At 39.1% G+C, this 17184-nt stretch overlaps 1 long non-coding RNA gene across 2 annotated transcripts; it reads left to right on the plus strand.

Annotated features, from left to right (window-relative positions):
- Positions 1 to 61: 61 nt before the first annotated feature.
- On the plus strand, positions 62 to 6694 carry LOC120799171. 2 transcript variants are annotated; one of them, XR_005708790.1, is made up of 4 exons: positions 62 to 161; positions 3174 to 3445; positions 4992 to 5096; positions 5290 to 6694. It is a non-coding gene; the product is annotated as an uncharacterized LOC120799171 (long non-coding RNA). The 2 variants fall into 2 exon arrangements; XR_005708789.1 differs by having other exon boundaries at positions 3174 to 5096.
- The last annotated feature ends 10490 nt before the right edge of the window (positions 6695 to 17184 follow it).

A 17184-nucleotide genomic window follows, 5' to 3' on the forward strand; every position in this document is an offset into this window, starting at 1 on the left:
TGGGCGGTTACTGCCTTTTTTCCCCCGCTGCGAGTTAATCTCCCTTTGCAGTGGATGGCTCCAAGTGCAAGGTCAGCTGACCGAGTTATAAATACCGTGGGGAACATGAGCCCATGTCGTCGCTGTAAACCTGCTCGGGATGCCACGAAGAATTGAGAAAAGTCAGTCATCCTGTCTTATAACAAATGCAAAATGTGATGCTCCCTTTTAGTTCTGTGATTTTAACAAACTTTTGGGTCGCGTGTTCGCTCGCTCTGAATAACTGCTTTGGGCAGGAGCCAGGCTTCATCTAGTTAAATTGATTAAGAAAACTATTGGTAGTAATGAATTTCTGTCAATATTTTGGGCACTGCATTTGTATGTGAATTCGTTGTTTCTGTTAATTCTTTGATTACATTGTATATACGTTTACAGTGAACATATTGTTGGCCCTCTGGGAAATTCTGCAAGACTAATATTTTATTGTGTGACAGGTAATCCCACATCTCAGTGTGTGTGTGTGTGTGTGTGTGTGTACGTGTGTACGCGCGCGCGCGCGCGTGGCCTCTCTTGCATACAGAAACTGCTATGAAGTCTTATTTTTAAAGTCACACATATGCTTTAGAAGGCAATGCGTGTCAGTGTGTGTAAAGTCCTGAACTCTCCAAAATGCTTACTTGCACTCATCAAAGTTCCCACCACTTCCTGTCTCGCCATCTCAGCAGTGTATTAATCAGGGTATCATTTAGATAAGGCAAGCAAAAATTCTGAGTACTTACCAGTGTATGAGTCAATGAATAAGGAACTAACTTTTCTTTAAAAAACAATTAACAAGAAGTTCCTCAATAACTCTGACTCAAAAGCTACCATATGCAGTAAGTGCATAAATAAAATAGTACAATGACAAGATGATGAAGAACAGACAGTGTGTAATGATATGTTCCTTGGTATCTAACCACTCTCTTTATGACTTGCTCCAGACTAACAGTGAGTCATTTGCCAAATGTCATAAACGCAGCAACAAACCAATACCTATTTATTACATATTTGTTAATATTTTTGTCTTTCTTCAATTGAAGCAGTATGTTCCTTACTATTTCCTTGGTAACTGCTCAGGATTTTGTGCGTATGTAACGCATTACCTCTGATTTACTCTGTACCCTGTTCATATGTACAGAACATCAGCTCCACTGCACAGTATGTTAAACTTCATCTGGGAATATGGTGCACAGGCTTTTTCTTCAGCTTTGTGCATGTGATCATGCTGTATCTAACAGTTGGTGAAGTACTACTCATTACTATTATGTTTTAAATTACTTTCATGAGTAAAAAGTGGCACATTATAAGCATGCACATAGAACATGATCATTTTTCTCCACTTAAAGTCCCTGTTCATTTATATCTAATCTTCAAAAACAACGAGGATTCCTGTCTTTTCAGGTTGTTTATAAATATATAGAATTACCCTCTGCTGGCATCACCTTTCACTCTCACCAGTGAGCTGCAGCGAGGCTTTGCTGAACAAACATTCAGGCCATTCAGCGGGAGGAAAAAAACAGAAGTACTGTAGTCAAAAACAGAGCTCGTAAATTGTGACTTTACTGAGGATTGTGTTTGTCACAGAAATACAACATTTAGACTCGATCGTAGACTATGGACTCAATGCAGCATTTTTTCCACTTTTATTTATATGCATTTAGTCAACAGTTCTTTATCCCCATTATCGATACTGGTCTTTTTGAGCATGCATGTTACAAACTGCTCATATTGGCATTGCAAATACCTTTGTTTTCAACCATTATTAAACCAGTGTCCAATAAATCTCAATAAAATTTAGAAGCTTGCGTTTTACACCACCAGAGTTAGGACATTGCAGTTTACGAGTAGCACATTATATTAATGGGGCATTTTTAGCAGCATCAAACACAAGTAACAGTAAAAACAAGTATTATATTACTGCTAAAAGTATCAGCCTTCCTCCCACCCACACACACACAGAACAGCTACATTTCCTGTCATTATTCTTATATGTTGCAGAAAAGATAAACTCACACGTTGAATCTTTCCCCATAAAATAAATGTGCAGTGCAGCTCAACAGGTCTAAATTACAGCTGTTGAGGTGGCTATGGCAACAAAGCGAGCCTGTCTTCTAGTTAATGTTTTCACTCTAGATGTTTTTCCCCTGTGGTTATCTTTAGTGGCCCGAGTTTCTGTGGGTTGTTCATCTTCATATCCTTTGAAAGAAGCAATATTCTCTGGTCTGAATGAAAAGAGACAAAACTTGTTCAGTCAATAGGAGAGCCTTGGCAGAAAATAAACATCTGGCTTTCTGGTTTAGTTGTTTATTCGCAGTCGAGAGGATGCAATGATTTGATTAGTCAGGCTTTTCCTTTCTTGTATCAGTGCAGCATCTTTAACTTCACATTACGGTTTGCTGCAGTGCAAGACCAGATAAGCTAGAGCAGATATGAAATGTAGATATCTTTACATTTAAGAGTCTAATCAACATAATTGCACAAAAAAATAGTGCTTTTGGTCTGTTTTGTAGAATACATTTCTGACACACAGTTTTTTTTCTTGCAGGGAAGATCTGATTTTGATCAGAAAAAAAAAACATCAAAATCTGCTAAAAGAGAAGAAAATATTGTTATTGCTGTTGGTCACAGAGATAAAGCCAATTTTGTAAACTGGGTTAAAGGGCTCATTTTGAAGCAAGAAGAGGTCCATTCCAGGGAATTTACTGTTGCACTTCCATAAGTTTTATTTTTATTTAAAAAATAATGCTCAAATGGGAGCAACAGAGGCCGAGATATCCAGACTTTTGGTCCCAAGTGTGGGTCAAGTTTCACAAATACTGGATCCTTCATCTCCCATAATGCAACTTGATAGTGTCTTTCGTTGGAGCTTCCCTGCCGGGTTAACGCCAGCATCTTTCTCCTCACTTCCATCTGTAATGCAGACTTTCTGTCATCAATGTGTAGTCGCCAGCGTTATTTTCAAAAATTTGAAAAAGGTTCCTCTAGAGCCACAGAAAACATCATACATACATTATTCACCAGTAAACTGATATCTGTAAAATCGGTGGAATGGCCCTTTAAAAAGGCAAAAAAAACACAAAAGTTGCAGAAAGACCAACAAAAAAATCTGTTGTTTGTTTCTGATTATGTTTTCCTGTTTCCCATATATCAAACAGACATCCTTTTTCATTTTCTGCAAGGCCCATCTGAAGAATGCATGTCATGAAAAGAACACTGCATGGGATTTTGCCAACCAGCCCTGGAACCTATTTGCTGCTGTTCCTCCTCTCTTCTGCTCGGCCGGTCAAAGAGGCTGTGCTATGTGTTAACAAGCGCTCCCCACCCCTTCTCATGAACTCTACTGACCTGGGGCCTAGACGCAGACGGATATCAACGTGCCCGTCCCAAAACATGACCCAGGCACATGGTTGCCTGACAGGGATCAAAGGTCACGTCAGTAAAATATGACTCTAAAACTAGCTCAGTCCTCGCAGACACGCAGCTTGAGGGGGAGAGAGGGAAGCATTCATTTCTGTTGAAGCAGGAGCATGCACTTGAATTTGGAGGGTAGCGTGCACAGGAGAAAAATATCTTGCAAGATCTGTCTGTTTTCAAGATACTGAGACTGCTGTTTTACAAACCACAAAGTTTTGACAGGAAGGCAAAAAACTATATGACGTTTGTTTACATTCCAAATGCTTGAGAGTACAAGGCACATATAAACACCTAACTCATTTATTTATAGCACAAAGCTCAGTGTCATTTTTCAGCAGCTGTTCATGACGTATACGTTGCGCACAAACAGTAAACACTGAATATGAAAAGTTCATGTGAGGTAAACATAGAGAACTTTGAACTACTTTCATGCTGCATACATGGGACTTACTGAGAAGTATATATTTATTCTTCCGGTGCTATGCGCTCGGTGCGTAATAATTGTTGAACCTTAGATGACCCCGATGCATCAAGTATACAGTGGGGTCAAACTGCCAATAATGTGTTGTCCTGCACAGATAAGGGGAGGCCAGCTCTTTACAACAGCGAGTATATTTTACCTGAAGTGTGAAAAACCTTGTAGTGGGAGTTTTGTTGTGTGGTTGTGTGACTGTAAACTTTTTTTGTTGTCAGGTCTCCATCTCAATGACAGTAGCTGATGAAGTAAAAAGTGTGAATAACCTATCATGAAGCACCACATAAGATGCTGTAGAACTGAAGAATTAGTCAATTAATCGATTAGTCGATCGAGAAAAAATGAATCGGCAACTATTTTGGCAGTGGATTACTTATTTATGTCTTTTTTTAAGAAAAAATTCAAACTATACCATAGTCCTGGCTTCTTCATGTGAAGATCTGTTGTTTTTCTTTGTCTTATGTGATAGCAATTTTGTTTTTTACAACAAAATACGCTACTCGAACACATTAACTTAGTCTTTAGGCAGTTGTAACAGACATTTCCCAAGGCACAATGTGGGTGAGCTACCATTAAATCTGGTGACATTTAGGTCCAAAAGGGAACATTTTAGTAAGGTCACCAATCCGTATGAATTTAGAGCTGGCAGCACTCTGACAGGCATTTTTGAACAGTAAAGCACCTGTAGCAACATTGGAATTTTATTTTTTAAAATGTCAAGTAAAACATTAGGAAACTAACGATAAGGTTTCCTGATAATGTCTCTCAATATTTCAGAGCACATTTTATCGGCCCATCTCTGTCGGTGTGGTGTATTACGGGCTGTAGATAAGTTGCATATTAGAATAAAGAAAAGCACAGTTTACTCACTCATCATCAAACAGGAACCTCACTCTTCTTTACTTTAATGTCTGTGGTTTCCTTCCACAGAAGGGGACTGCTGACTTTCAAATTAGTCCATCAAGTTTCCTCTCAGCACTTGAGATATACATTTTATACATTCTGTGTGTTGTAGTTCTACTTTGTATTGGTGGTCCACCTCATCTTATTTTTGTCAACACTGGAGCTTTTGTTGTTGTTGCAGGTGCACAGAGAATTTGAGCAATTGGAAGGATTTCAGAGCCTTGCTGTTCCGCCCTGGTTCAACTGAGTACAAGATAATAACAGCAGTGGATTAAAAAGAGCAAAAGTTAGTGAATTATGTTACATCAAGCAAGTTAACAGTTCACTAACATTAAAAAACATTCATTAAGATTCAACATATCCACTGTACAATGAGCTCCTGAGGGTGTTTTCTGGAGCAAAAACTGGCCAGTTGGCAACATTTTTCAACACTAACCAAAATATGAATCACAATATTTGGATCATTTCATTGGTTTCAGGTCATCTGAGGACAACGACTCTTGTCCTCGTGGTCCGTCCTTGGATAAATTGCTTAGAGGGGATATGTGAATAGTGGCTTTGTTGCACCACACCAAAGAATGCATCTTCAGTCTGTAAGTGGCTCAGTGGATTGTACATGCAAAGGTAAGGTCAGCTCTGAGGACCGTTCTGTGCATGTAAATCATGTGGCAAGCAATGTGTCACTGTCTGAGAGCTTGTCTGGACAACGCACACCTCTCAGTAGGAGTTAATTGAAAATATCTGAATACATTAATAGACTGACAAAGATTGGTCACCACCAGCCTAACAAGATCAGGCTTGCTTTTTGTTTTTCCTTTTTGCCCTTTTGTATTATTTTTTCTTTTAAATCATTTTTTTCCCCCTGTAAAGCCTTTTGCGACTTTGTTTGCGCTGTATGAATGCAGATTATTATCATAATAGCAAGGGTGGAAAAGTTTCAATATATACTCGGGAAAAGAACAAAAGATCTTCACCGAGGGGAGAATTGACCACCTTGACCATATGGACTGTCAGGCAATAAATGTGCAGTGTCAATATAAACACATATTGCAGCACTCGACCTCTCACTACGTGCTATCTGTGGAAAAGTACCAGAGTGCACTGTGTCACCATGGCGGATTCCCCTGTTGTTTTACAGCAAAGCCTCAGGGAGGAGGATGGGGGTGGGCAGGGCTGCGCAGAAACAAGAGGTGCGGTGTGTGCATGTGTGTGTTTATGGGTGTATGTTTGTGTGAGAGAGTGAGAGACCTTATAGATGTGATCCCGGGTGCCTTTCCAGTGGTTTAGCTTTGGAAATTTACCTTCACAATAGAGCAGCTGGGAAAATTTGGATGAGGAAAATGAATGAGGGATGATGTCTTTCACCTCATTAGCAGAAGAAGACCAGTTGTTGGACCAGGCAGCTCCCACGGGTCAATGTGGACATGTATGCAAACAGCATGTTGCTGAATAAGTGTGTGTGTGTGTGTGTGTGTGTGTGTGTGTGTTCTAAAATAAACATATGGATCAGGTTGTCATATTGAAGAATCTGCAGTCATGAAACATTTGTAATTTGTTCTTTGTACTTCTAACGTATAGAAACTCATCTGGACATCGTCCTCTAATAAATTTTGCACACATTTTAAAGGGATAACAAAAACAATGCCTGCAGCATATGTTTGTTTATGTCTGTGTATCACCCCTACACACTCATCTTATCTGCTACATACTGTAGCAACAAGGAGATGCCAGCAGTCAACCAATGAGATGCACATTCAATGCAAACCATCTCGCTTGATTTAAAAAGATATGTTACTGTAAAGAGGAAGATAGTCACAAATGTAAAAAAAAAGGAGAATTTCATTTTAATTAATTATATTTCTGTCTAATTTCTAAATGTGTTATTGTTCTCGTTGCTTGTTTCCCTATTCTTTTGTTTCCTCAACAGTCCGATGTTGTGCCCACTGACATGTCAAAAACCTGTTTGGTTTGTCCTCTTCTTCCCAGCGAAAACTGCAAAAACACAACACAAACCGAAGTGAGCAGTTGTGTGAAGGTCACTGAAGTATAAACAGTGGCTCTGGATGATGTAGGATTGTAGCCCACTGGTTTTTTGTAAATGTTTGCTGGATCTTTTGTAAACATTGCAGGAGAAATGCTAATGTGGGACTGCGGACGAAAATCTTGAAAATAAAAATCCAAGGCTCACCTTATTCCTGTGTATGAGGTAAAAATATAACTGAAGGCAGCGGGTCACGAGGTGCAGCCTAGTATCACCACATGGCCTAGGAATGAATTCTTTTCGCGTGTCATTTCACGCCACATCATTTCTCAGTTAACTAACCCCTAACGCTAACTAAAATTGCATCAAATGACGTGCGAAAAGCTTAAGATACGCAGACATGACACGCGAAATATCCTTGAAAGTAGTGTGCTATTTATACACCATCCAATGATGTAACGACTTAGGGTCGTATAAGGCCAATTTTTTTTGTTGTTGTTCAGTGCGCATTTGAGAGCCACCGATAACAGATGAGTCCGTTTGCACCTGTTTGCATGTTTGGCATTATGTAACTTAAAATAGCATTTCACACTGGTATGAACAGGCTTTCATTAACTGAAATGCTGTCATCCATCTTACATTAGGAAACAATTAATGTCATTTCAACAAAGTCGTTGAAAATGGCAATAACCACAGATATATGACCATGTAATTGATGTTAAAAGTGTCACAGCTCATGAGGAGAGCATAAACATGATCCAGTGAGGCCATAGTTTCTGGGGTTTCATTGGACTGTACCTTTAATACCCTTAACGATTGAATTTGATCTAGAACAAGCAACAACCCAACAATCTCATCAAAAAATCGCATAGAGTTGAATCAACTTCTGTCAAACAGAACCAAAAAGTGAATGGTCAAAGCTTCACAAAGGAAGGATTGTATTCCTTGCAAAGTATTGTTAAGATCTTTTTGTTGTGCCTGCTCCCTGAGCAGTTCAACCAAGTGCAAATGCACACACCCTATTTTGTGTATAACTGTAGTCAGGTGCCCTCCTTTGAGGTGCCCTCCATACAGTAATTGCTGCACACTGATCCATTCATATAAAGTATTTATACCCATTCAATTTGAAAAGTTCCCCCAAAAACTTTGCTTCCATGGACTAACCAGTAACATTATTTTTTAACATTTTATAATAATAATAATTATTATTCATCAATATGTAACATTATTGTTACATAGTTGAGGTGATGATAGGTTCAAATGTCTGTAGAAAATCCACAGGATCAAAAGTGAGTGCACTCATACCTGTAAAGGATTCAGAAGTTGCTGATAGTGCCTTTGAGGATAGGAGATAAGGCTCATAGAGAGCAGGGAGCTAATGCTATTAGTTGTAGTCTGGCTGCTGGCTGCAGACACTGAGGGACTTGTCATATAACCAACTCGCTGATTAGCGGCTAATGCGGATGTGACATGTGAATTAGATAAGTCAGCGACCTCTGAAGAAACCAGAGGTTCATCTTGGCCCGTGTTGAGTGGTGAGTTAGTGAAAAAAAATAGACTTTCATAGTAGACAATCTGAACTGAGTTGGCAGTGGGAGGGTTTGTCTGAAGATGCCAGAAATCTGCATACCAAGGAAGAGGGAAACTGGGATGCATGCAGCTCTGAGGATGAGAAAACCTTATTGGTAGATTTGCTCAGGTTATACAACAGACATTCCAATAGCTATTTTAATTTTTATTTCCGAAGACCAACATTACTAAATGTAATTTTTTAAGGGACTGTACGAAAATTATTACGGTGACTAAGAGACAAACACCCTCCCCCACAATATCCCATAGTAGTATAACACTATTGAACTGGTACAATTCACTTAGTCATAAATAAGTAAAAGTGCACACAAAATTGTAAATTGTACACTACAAATCTAAACCATAATATATTAACGGCACAATAAATTTCACATAGCAACTTGATCACATACATGTAGCGGAATTAGCAAACGACAAAATTATGGCGGCCATTCTTTATTTTTGAATCAAGCGCTATCACTGTCACTATATATAATACATTTACATTTTTGTTTTTAACATATGTGATTTCATAGAAGTTCTGCTTCCTAGTAAGATGCAGAATGAAATGAAAGTGGGAACTACTGCAGGATAGTGACAAGTGACAAGATAATAATCAATCACTAAAAACCTCTGATCGGAAAAAAAAAATTAGACTGCCCTCGCTTCAGCAAAAAGAAAAATACATAACACTCTCCCCTTATTGGAACACCCCACCCCACCCTCTTTCCTCCTAATAATTTTTGAACAGTCCCTGATGTAAAGTTTCAAAAATCTTTTTTCTCAGCATTCAAAAAAATAAATATATAACACAGGATAACGCAATGCCTTAAAAAAAAAAAAATCATCATATTGCACAAATGATACTCTCAAGATTCTGAAATGCAAGATTTTGAAATGCTGAGAAGAGGTAAAAAACAAAATTGAATTACATAGTAACCATAGTAATCGTTCCCCTTGTGCTTCCTCTGTGTGATGTGTAACATTTCCACTTTTAATCTTTTGTTTTACTGACAACATCTTCCTTGCTCTCGTTTACTGTGCAAATCGCTCTCAGGTTCAGCTGCCTGCTGGTAACCAGAAGGAAAACATTCCATGCATATCCATGCAACAGATCCACCCTCGACCTTAAGCACGGGTTTGCATTGCATCAACCATGCAACATCACTCCATGCTGGTAATATGCAAGCTATCCAGTGACAGTCATTGGATGTTTCCAGGAGATCAGCCCAGTAGCATGCTAATGATGGGCAAGTGCATCATTAGGACTGTCTCTTAGTTACCCCTGTTCATATTTATCCATGTGTAACCTGATCATTGGGTACAAATGTGACTGACTGAGCCCAGCTGGTACCCACTGCCATTGTGATGGGGTGAAATTAGTTATTTTCTTAAACATAAACCAAAAGCACCCACAGGCTTTGACTATGAGTTATTAAAGCCCTCACTTTTCCCTCTCAGTTTGCAGTGTCAACACCTAAGAGAAGAACAGGGGAGCAAACAGACAAGACGGTGCATTAACCTCTCACTAAAGCATGTTTGGAATACAAGTGGTTTTTTTTTTTTTTTTTTTTTTTGGTTTTCAACCTTTTCGGTCTCTCCAGCAACTCATAATTTATTACACATTCTAAAAGGGAAACATCTGCCCTTGAAAAACAGGTGAGGGAACGAACAGTGCAATGCTGGTTCTGCAGTGGAGGTATCTGAAAACCGGGTTAATGTGTAACCTGTGTTAATGTCAGACAGATGGGTATTTTAAAATTTTTAACTGCCGCTCAGAAAATATGATATCTCCCAGCAGTGCATGTCTGCCCCTCTCTGCAGGGTTGTGTGGGAGATTCATGTGGCTTTTTGGTCTAACAGTTGAAATATATGTGCTGGTAGTTTCAAGAATGCTAGTGAAATATAGAAAAAAGGGAGTGTCACTCACAGAGCAGATGTTATGCTTTTAATCTTCCATGTTGCACTGAAGCTTACAAACCACATGCCATTGTGTTTTCAGCGTCCGACTTATTTTGAGGAAACAGACAGCAAAAGAAACTGAGTGGAGTTCGTTCTACATAGTTATGATTGATTTATTAATAAAATATCGGGTTACAATGGTCCTAAAGTCAAATCTGCTCTGGCATTTTGTTTTAAATATATTTATCTCTATTTTTGAGTAAGACCAATCTTGGCTTTTTTTAAAATGTATCACTTTCTTTTTTGCACGGGATTCTTGATATAACATCTCAAATAAGATATTTAAATAAAAGTATTGCAAATTGTTTAACATTAATTTGTCCTAATAACTATCACTACTTTAAATATATCAGCAGGAATAGTTTGACATTTTGGGAAATGCAGAGAGTTAGATGAGAAGATTGATACCATGTTTCTACAGTAACTATGCAGCTATTAGCTTAGCTTAGCATAAAGACTGGAAATGGGGGGCAAACAACCAGCCTGGCTCTGTCCAAAGGCGGATTTTGTTACCTTTGGACAGAGCCAAGCTGGCTGTCTCCCCCTATTTTCAGTCTTTGTGCTATGCTAAGCTAACCAGCTGCTGGCTGTAGCTTCATAATTACTGGAAAGATGTGCTCAGTTTTCTCATCTAACTCTCGGCTAGAAAGCAAATAAGCTTATTTCCCCAGATCTCAACCTGCTCCTTTATCCATACTGTATTTTGAGGTTCACTTGAACTTAAAATACTCTTAGCAAATTCTCTGTTTTAGTGCTTCATTTATCACCATCATCACATTATTTCAGCAAACGAGGTCCAGTCCAGAAGTTATTTTGCAGTGATGTAATGAATCCACTGTTTCTCACAGCCAAATCAACAATCACGTCAGCATGATTTGCATCTCGAGATAAAATCTAAGTGCGGTTCATAAGATCCAGGGAAATCTGAAAAGAGTGAAGCCGTTGATAACAGCACAGCACTGTGAGGAATACGATCCCAGCAACCAAAAGCCTCAATGAAGCAAAACTTGACCAAACAAATCAGCTTGTGCCGCATGCAGGCTATGGTCCAATGTTATGGATTAGGAGGCATGGCCCATTACGTTTTTGTTTAGTCTGACATGAAATTCACATGCAGTTTAAGTCATATCTTTAACAAATTGAATTTTAAATCAATTGCATTTCTAACAGATGACCAAGTATTTATTTTTGCATCAGTGCTATCTGGCAGTGAGGTAGCTTGACCTTGTTTCCTCTGACTTTTTGTTCTGTTCATTCTGTCCAAACTGGCTCCTGCACACGCTGACATATAAACAAAGCAATTAGTCTATTTTTATATCTCTGTGAATAACTGGAAGGTGCTATTCCTATCACTTTCATCACTGTGGTCACAAGTTTTTAAAATGTTTAATCTGTTGCTTTGTTATCTCTCTTTATGTAGCGTGTTGTTTACTGTGCTGTAAACAAGCTTTTTATGTAACTGTAATAACCCTTTGCTCAGATTGCTGTCATGTTTCTGAATGATATGCACTCTGCCTTGTGTCATCTATGGCTCACATTCCCACCATTCAAGGTCGGGCTATACACTGAGGTGGTAAATCCAGTTTGAGGAGTGTGACCTGAAATATGATACCGTGTGGTATGTGCAGCAGTGTTTTGCCCTGGAATGTTGAATGGAGGATTTACTTTTTTTTATTAGAGAGATGTTTATCTAGTTATATATTGTAGGTGTGGTTTTATATTGTAGGTTGTGTTAATTTTTGAATTTGTTTGTCTCGTCTCTCCTGCAGATGAATGGTTTCAAAATACTACTATTAAACAGTTTGTTTCGATAATAGTTTGCGGATTTTAAGAAAGAAAGAAAGAAAGAAAAAGAAGGCAAGGAGGGGCTAATCATGTGAGTGCAGCCTCATCACAAGCGTACCTTTCAAACAGGGGTCAAAGGATAGAATTCCAGGTCATCTCTTTGGTTTCACAAGACTCACCAAGGCACAACCACAAGTGTAACCCGAGCTAGAGGTAAACAATTGCTCCACACAGGAGCGACAGGGACGTGTAAAAGGGGGCAGCACTGTGCAAGAGACAAATCATCGGTGTTATTTGGGTACGAGCCATATTGTAGGAGGGCCAGCTGTCTCGGCCCCGCATTTGACACTTGCAGGTGACAGATTTCCAAGACTAGCCAGTGTCTACTGCCCGGATCAGTTTGCTCCGAGGTGCGGTAACATGGACAAGAGACAAGGAGGAGGAAACATAATAACATCACACGTCTGCTAGAGACATTGGCCCCTGGCTGTAATCCAAACTGTTCACTGCTGTATCCGGTGGTCATTTAAAAAAAAAGGAATGTAGGCATCATGGAAGCTGAAATCTTCCAGCATTCATCCTTTATCTCCTAATTGCAAAAATTAAATTAAAAAAATGTAAAAGTCTATTCCAGTCTATTTTTCTTACAGTAATGCTGGGATTAATACAGTTTTGCAAAATTACATAATTTATCTTTTCTTCAGGTGTGAATGCAACCCGTTTCATCATAGCTTAACTTCTGCTGGGAATTAGGGTCTTTATTTTAAGGTGAAGTCTTGATCCATGTCCTGTGAGACGTGTGAGAGTTGATGATCCTCATCCAGGTCAAACAGTTCACAGTCTGCCACAGGAGATCTGGGTGGATTGAGAGATCACATTCCTCTGCCAGGACACAGGAGAGGAACCATCACATGGGATGAAAACACTTTAATTATACTGGCACTTACACTGGTTGTATCTGTGAAATTATCTCAGGGCTATGTCACCACAAGAAAAATTATTTGAGTTTTGCTTGCTACTTCACAATGCACAGAGGCATGGAGAGAGAGAAGGGATGAGGCATCAAGTCCAAGGGGCATTTGGCGAGTCAGAATCTGGGAAAAATAAACTTTAACAAGACCTCCACAAAGAGTAGTCTGACTGGAGTCAAAGTGTACTAAACCTGGAGAGCCAGTTATTATCTGAAAAAAGATCTGCTGAATCATTTTTCCCACAACAGGGATGGGTTGACTGACTGTGGTGTGAGATTTAGAGGAAAAAATCCCTGACCGCGTTATTTAGTACAGTCCATTTCAGTATATTTACAGTGCAGTTTATAGGTCAGAATGCAGTGAAAGTGAATATAACACGGTGATGAAAATGGAGTAATTATTATCACAAGTAAAGGAACAACAGGTACCTGTGTATTTGCTTTGACAACATATTCAGTGGTGTCCATTGAAGCACGCTGTGATGTGAACATACAGTGCTAAGTGCAGGGTACTTTAAGGTACACGAGGGTACACACTATTCATTGTATGACACCCTTATATCCACACCCACATTTGGCAACTTTAGCATCAACAGAGAAAATTGTTATTTCCCGTTTAGATAGTCCTCATTACTCCGATAATCGAGAGGGTTACCTCACTGTAACATCGAGCACTTAATCTGCCTTCAGAGAGCAACTGAGACAAAAGTACAAACACAATATGAATCACTACATTTTAACATTGGACTAATAACTGAACAAACACTGCTTCTGGGAAGTGGTAGCAATGACCGTGAACTTTACAGCCACATTTAGCAGTAGCAACACTTAGCAATTAGCATCATGATATCAGCGAATTATATATAGTTACATAACGGGTCCTCTGGCAGCTCAGCATTAGGTCTCAGAAATGTATGGTACTTTTGTCGCCGTTAAAACAGTTTCTTTCAGTTTATCTTTGAGGAAACTTTCAAGCCCTCCAATGTCACACTCAAACTCGCTGACTCATTCACTGACCACAGAGGCCAATACAAGTTCATAGTAAAACGCACTAGAGCGTAGTGACTTGGGCCCTGATCACACCCAACATTACCATGCACTTACCGTGACCGGGCTGGTGGAAATTAAAAAAAGAAGGAGAAGAAATCAAAATTTTACAGACTGGGCCTGTGCCTGTTTCTAGGCAAACCAAATCGCCCAAGATGTTTGACACATCTCTTTGGGCGTCATCGTGGAAAAAGCCAGCTTACACAATTTGTATGACTTTTGTATTTGTTTGCAAATGAGAACGTACATCCGCTTACGTAGAGGACATTGGTAGAGTAGGCGGTCCTTCAGTGTGGCCCAAGACACATTTGCATTCACACCTCTAAAAGAATGTGGCTATATGTTGTCCACACTGCTTCCAAATGTGTTATGAGCAATCGGATATTAAAGCGTCCCCAAATTCGTGTTGGGTGCATTTACGCCTGTACTCAGTGCTTACCGATTGTGATTGGATCAGCCAAGACGCAAGTATTGCCAGGTATGAAGAGGGCCTTGATTTCTGTTGGTTTTGGTTTTAAGTTGCCTCTTAGCAGCTTTGGCTTTATCATCTCAGCAAGCACCACCTGTCTTTGTTACATTTTCTAAATCTTATTGATTGGAAATTGACCAAAATATAGTTCAAGTTGTTCGTATAAAATTATCAAACAAAATTCATTTAATGACATGAGTTGAAATTTAGGGAGGAGGTGGGGCTGGATTTTTTGTTGTATAAAGTGTTGGACTTTGATACCGACGACCATAGTTCAAATCCTGCCAACAGTCCACAATCTTAACCAAGTAGTTTTAGTCAACAAACTTTAACCCTAAAGCTGTCAGATCAAAAAATGCTCATAGGGGTTTTTTTTGTAACAGCCATGTGGGTCATTTTGTATGGAGAGCCAAGGCGTTCAACACTAAATAGACACTCTGAAATAAAGAAAGACAGAATATATAATACAACTGTGTATCTTTAAATGAAAATATATAAAATATATCAAACTTTTAAAAGTGAGCACAACATTATGAAATGTTATTTTATCCACTGTCTTTTCACAATAATGTAGTATATTGCAGGTCATTTTTATTTCAAATGCCAAACCTGTCCCCCAGAAATTACTTTTATATACAACTAAACTGCATAAGCAAATAACCATAACCACTGGGGAAAAAAAAGGTTTAATAATGCGGTAGTCACTTCAAGTGGATATTGTACTGCAAGATCGGATATATTGGCGGAAAATAAGTATGTTGTCTTTGGACATTTTACTGATGTGCTCAGTATCAACATATTTGCAACTTGCCAAATACACAAATTAATGACATATCCTCATTACGTTAACAGAAAAAGAAATTAATTTGTAATTATGTTTCCTACAAAATGTGTTGCTAGGAGACAGGGTTGGCAGGCCAAATCCAGTTTTGTGACTGGCTGACTGATTTTTCAGACCAAAGCGTTTAATACCGAACACTCCGGGTCTCCATATTTTTGAGTATTTTGTCATTTAGGTATGTTGGCTTGTTGCTCCAAATGTGTATCAGATTAGAATAACAGCAGTGTAATATTTTATTCCATAAGTATCCCTTTGAGTACCACGATGTGTCCTCAGCATAACGTACAAATAAATGTATTGCCTCCTCATTGAAATTATTATTGCGCGTGAAACATCTCCTACCCTGACTTCATTATGATTCCTAAAAGGTTTGAAACAAAATATTTTTTGGGAACATTTCGGAGTTCTTTTACCACAGAGTAACTTCCTAATGAAAAGTTATTGAACTGACTCCACAAACTATGAGCATTTATCCAAGATGCCTTTATGCATGTGTGCTTCCAGAGAGAAATCCAGATGGTATTTGGATGTTAGAGGACCTGAGGATGGATGGCTGCTAGTATTTAGAGTGCGGGAGTCGAGTCTCACTGACACCATCATATCTCAACAGGCTCACAGATTTTCATTAATCACCCCTCAAAGGGAGCCAATGGCTTTGATTCCCCAAATAGTTGCAGGTGTTGGTTTACACAAGTTCCATCCCCAACCAGTCAGCGTGTCATGCTGCGTGTGTGTGGTCTGTTAATGTGATATCACCACTGGCTCAGCAAACCAGAAAGACAGACTGCGAGTGCAGCAGCAACCACTTTGATTTTTCCATTGCAGGATGAATCACTCTTAAATGAACACTTAGTGACTTAGAGTCCAAGATTGGCCTTAGCAACCAAAGCTCTCTGGGGTCCATAATTGATGGTGAGGGCTGAACACCCTGCTTTTTACCTGAACTCTCCCTGCTAGTCGTCGTAAGTCACAGCACAACACATTCTTACTCCCAACTCGTCACAAACCGTCGCTTGGTTTTTGGTGTCACTTTAAAACACACTAAATAACCCTTTAGCGTAAGTTTTAAACATGCAGGGTACACTACAGCATGACCTAGCTGTGAACAGCATGGACGCATAGTTGTTCTTATTGTACGACTTTCTATTCCACTCGGAGTCCGCAGGTTTTAGTCAGTATGAACTTTATTTATAATAAACCACACCACGATCTTTCCCTAACCTTAACCAAGTGCTGTGAGTGTCTACCCATAAAAAAGTTTAATAATGCTGTAGTCCCTGCAAGTGAACATTGTACCGGAAGACTGAATATTTTGGCAAAAAAAAACAACATTGTCTGTTAACATTTTATTGATATGTTCAGTATCAGTGTGTAGCAACTTTTCAAATACGTTAATTAACATTTCCTCACTTTGCTAATAAAAAACGTAATTCGATCACAATTACTTTTCATGCAAAACTTGTTCGCTGTTGTAGTTTAGCTGTACAGAAACGTAATTTTTAGGAGACAGACCAACTTGCAGATTGAAAAAGGATACTAAAGGGGTACCCAGTGCGTTAAAAATTGACACCAAGTGGGCCTGACCAGGCATCTGTATGTGACGACTTGGGAGTGAGACCGTGTTGCACAGCAAGGTCCTTGTAGCCAGGCTCAATGAGGTCATGAGCTCTACAATGCATGGTGATCAACCAAGATTTATCTCATGGCCACAGTTTTCTGATATTGCATATTCTATGTACGTCTGATAGAT

This window comes from Xiphias gladius, chromosome 14, assembly GCF_016859285.1.
Source record: "Xiphias gladius isolate SHS-SW01 ecotype Sanya breed wild chromosome 14, ASM1685928v1, whole genome shotgun sequence".
NCBI lineage: Eukaryota > Metazoa > Chordata > Actinopteri > Istiophoriformes > Xiphiidae > Xiphias > Xiphias gladius.